Source organism: Vicugna pacos, chromosome 28, assembly GCF_048564905.1.
Source record: "Vicugna pacos chromosome 28, VicPac4, whole genome shotgun sequence".
Taxonomy (NCBI): domain Eukaryota; kingdom Metazoa; phylum Chordata; class Mammalia; order Artiodactyla; family Camelidae; genus Vicugna; species Vicugna pacos.
Window position 1 is genome coordinate 3,936,862 of NC_133014.1, and position 4,413 is coordinate 3,941,274.

The following is a 4,413-nucleotide window of genomic DNA, read 5'->3' on the forward strand; positions in this document are numbered from 1 at the left end:
GGCCCAAACATATTTTGATTGTAAATAAAAAGTCTTCTTTTATGAGGATGTTCACTTCACAGCTTGAGCAGTGTAATTTTTATACAGGTCCCAGCAATCAATAAAAAAGCCACAGGAGGAATGATTTATCTTGTTGGTTACAGAGACTGTCACCGGGAGAAATTGTAAAAGATCAATTTACACAACCTGGTGTGAGAATGTTATTGATATAACACGGTTGATCAGTTTCTGGTTGTCTCTGGCCCGGCGCTGCGGAGGGAGCGCCTCCCGCCACAGGCCGCTCGCCAAGGTCTTAATAGACTCCGGGCTCCATAAAACGGACTTGAGCCAATGGCCCCGGAGATGGCCCGCCGGCGCGGGGCTCGCCCAGGGGACCGGGACTGGCTGTGCTCCCATCGCTTGGTTAAGCGGTGTCAGGCTTCCTCCTCCTCCTCCATCTCCTCCTTCCTCTCTCTCTCTCTCTCCCACTTTTCCCCTCCTACTGTGAGAACTGTTCACTTGGAGACTCCTTGTCTTAATTACAAAGAGCCCTTTTAACCATAGGTCACAGGACTTGGCTCCCCTGACAGGAAATAAGGAAACAAGCTACCATCCTGGAAAAGAAAAATTTCAAACTTCCACGTCTCAAATTAGTTAAATGAAGCTTATCAACGGTTGAGCCTTTGACAGTTGGCTAATGGCAGTTGGTACATTAACTATGTTTTAACCAGAGCTGCTTAGGATGTAAGAAAAAAAAAAAAGCTTAGGCGTTTCCATTGAAAAGCAAAGTGCTGCGGCAGTGAAAAAAAAAAAACATTTAAACACATTTAATCTTGGTCTTCCTTGCTGTAAATATTACAATACAAATGGAGTTCTAGGCTTTTGTTAACACTTTAATTAAATAGTCTTACAAGCATGAACATTTTTTTAAAATGACACTGAAACCCCTTCTTGACATCTGAGTAAGTCTTCTTTCTGTCTCTCTCTTCCTTTTCGTTCTACCTTCAAAATATCCTCTGCCCAGACTTTTCTATTAAATATTCTACAGAAAATCTACCTAGTAAACACCTACTTCCAAGTCTGTGTGTACTATTCTCAAGTAGAGAGCCTTTTAAAATGAAGATAAACCTGAGTTGAATTGGCTTATTTTCTGATTTGCATTTCTTTCATATTATTTCAGAAGATGGACCAGCAGATCCAGCAAAAGAGAGAACAACAAAAACACACTCTGCTGAGTTCCTTATTCAAAAAACTAGCATAGTAAGGTGAGTGGGTCAAAAGCAACCAAGATTTAGAAAAAATATAGTAGTGTTTTTGTGTATTTAAACATTTTTTTTTATTGAAGTATTGTCAGTTTACAATATTGTATCAATTTCTGGTGTACAGCATCACGTTTCAGTCATACATGTACATACAAATATTCATTTTCATATTCTTTTTTCATTATAGGTTACTGCAGGATATTGAATATAATTCCCTGTGCTAGACAGTAGAAACTTGTTTATCTATTTTATAAACAGTGGTTAGTATCTGCAAATCTCGAACTCTCGATTTATCCCTTCCCACCCCCTTCCCCCCAGTAACCATAAGTTTGTTTTCTATGTCTGTGAGTCTGTTTCTGTTTTGTTTTCACGTATTTAATTTATTATTTGCACCAACATGTAATGTCAGGTATTGTTTTTTGCTTTTTTGGGAAAGAAGTAATTAGGTTCATTTATTTATTTATTTCTATAATGGACGGGCTGGGGATTGAACCCAGGACCTCACACACACTAAGCACCAGCTCTACCACTGAGCTATCCCTTCCCTCTCAACATGTGATGTCAGAATGACCATTATGACATGGCCTGAGTCACAGGAAATATAAGAGGATGAAGTCTGAGAAGACAAATTGTTACACACTCCAGCTTAGACTTGCAGCTGGAATTTTAGCCGTAGTCTCTCATGCTGCTTTGCTTTCTGGCAAGTTCCACATTTCCTGATCTGTGTGTGTGTGCGTGTGTGTGCGTGCATGTAATATATATACATATATTATGTTTGAAGTCTGTCTTTGCTTTTTTCACTTCTTTGGAATACACACACATGCACACACACCCTTCACTTGGAAGGAGAATGAATCCCGCGCTTTCTGAACACCTATTTAAGAGGTAAGAAGCAACTAGTTCTATGCCTGCTCTTCGATCAAATTTTAATTGCTAAATGCCCAATTAGTATTTATTTGCTTTTGTTTACAGAAGAGCGAATCCATGTGATTTTGCTTTCATATTCCTGTATATTAAGATTCCCTAATAGCTCTCCTTGTCTTTTCATTAGCTGAAATGAGTCCTCAGATCTCTTCCCACATTCATTATAAACTCAACACAAACAAAAGACTGCTCACAAAATACCCTTCCCTTCACTTGCAAACCCCCCACCCCCCAGGCTTCTTCATGCCCCATAGATACTCCTGTCTCGGTATCAGTGAGGCCTGTAATCTAGCATCAGCCAACCTGGCCTCTTATTTCCTCCTCAGGACCATCACTGAATCAGCGACCACAGCGGGGCTGTAAGGAGGCCCCAGCTCGGCGGTGGGAGCACGGCTCCCCTCCGGATGAGACCAACAGTGCCCGGTTTCTTCCCATCTGGAGAAGACGACCTTGCTTGAATCTTCAGCCCGAGTCCCTTGCTTTGTTTTGTGTTCTTTAAGGCAGTTCTGATCTCTGCCAAGCTGCGGATGGCCGCAGGCCCCGCGGTGGTCCAGCACTGACTGTTCTCCGCCCTGGTCCTCCTCCCGCCTCCTCCCCCCTAACCAGATCAGCCCTTCCCCTGCGGACATCCTACAGATCCAAGTTAAAATGCAATTTCCTGCCCTTGATAAGTAGACACGCTCCAGCCAGAACAAAACAGAACACTCTGATACAATTGTCTCGTGGCCGAGGGGGAGGCCAGCTCCCACCCTTCGAGCCTCCCTCATAGATGCCAAGCAGGAAATGCGATTTCTGATCTGTATTCCTGCAGTTTTCGCCAGACTCTCCAGAAGCACATTGACAGGGTCTGCACATGCAAATCATTTGGGGAGCTGAGGCCCAGATCTCAGTCGTGGGGCTGTTGTAGACGGTCCCACCCACCCTATTAATTTGAACATTTATAGATATTTACGATCTTGAATAGGCCAATAATCAGAAGAAGTCTAGTTCGACAGCTCCAAAAATGTATTTTCATATCAGACATAATTGTCTACCAGAGTGAGCCCTATGCTGGGAGGCTGTCAAACTACCTCCAAATGAGGCCTGACTTTTGCTAAATGGCTTTCCTAGGAGCTATCCAGCTGCATTCTCTCTCCTGAAGGCTCTCAGTTCTTATTCTGTGATCATTAACATTATTTGCTCCCCTCTGCTGTCCTTGGAAGACCTAGTACATACAGTAGAATGGCTGGAGGGGTGCTCAGTGATTAACCAACCAATGTGTTTCCTCCACATGCAGAGCCTCCCGGGCACCCCCACAGGACTTATAGAAGAAGGTAAGACATGGACTCTCATCTGAACCCGTTTATACATGGGTTGGCCAGAAATTGTACTCAATGGTAAAGAGTCAACATGCAATTGGATTGAACTGACCAGACATTTTCCAGGAGAGTGTGACATCAGTAGAGTTTAGAATTATCAGGAAAACTTTCCAAGGTAGAGATGACTTGGACTGAAGGAAGGAAGAGGGGAGAGGATTAGAGGTAAAGAAAGAGAAGAGATTGTGTGGAGGCAGCAATGAGCTCAGGGTGGCCTGGGGTCCGTGTTCTGCTGGAGTCCGTATTACCCACTGGGTAGTGACGGGAAGCAGGGTGGAGAGACAGGAGGCTGGATTACCAAGAGGCTTGACAGATAGATTAGATGTTTAATAAATGTCTAGCGACCGAGCACTTGAGCTTGGAGTCCAGGTGGTGTCATGTAAATCAGCAGGCCTGGGTAGGGGTCTGACTTAACATTAGAAATCTTTTCAAGATACTGCTGGGACACAGGAGGATTTGATGTCTGCTGGTGTGTGTGGAAGGTTGAGGCAGAAGAGGCAACAATGACAGTTATCCAGGTGAGAGGTGATGGGGACCTGGATTAGAATGACAGGAGGAATGAGGGGAAAAGGACGAGAAACTTCAGAGACGAAATGAGCCTGGTACTCACCAGGCGGTTAATACTGGATGGAAGACAGACTAATGTCATTGGACTAATATTGGAAGTAAAGAATGAATCCAAGACGGCACTAGATTCGGAGACTGGGATCACAGTTGGCACCAGTGGCAGGGACAGACTTCCTAACTTGTTTGGGGAACACATACAGTTTGGGGTATGTATTGGGAAGAAACTGTAACCATTTTAGGTAAAATATCCAAGAGGAAGTTAAACATCGACTAGACGTTGGTTGAAAGAGTAAGACAGAGGACACACATGTGAAGTCATATTTTAT

At 43.6% G+C, this 4,413-nt stretch overlaps 1 long non-coding RNA gene across 1 annotated transcript; it reads left to right on the plus strand.

The window, feature by feature from the left end:
• The first annotated feature begins 1,892 nt into the window (after positions 1-1,892).
• Positions 1,893-2,630, plus strand: LOC140690102 (uncharacterized). The gene is made up of 2 exons (XR_012065280.1): positions 1,893-2,126; positions 2,492-2,630. It is a non-coding gene; the product is annotated as an uncharacterized lncRNA (long non-coding RNA).
• The last annotated feature ends 1,783 nt before the right edge of the window (positions 2,631-4,413 follow it).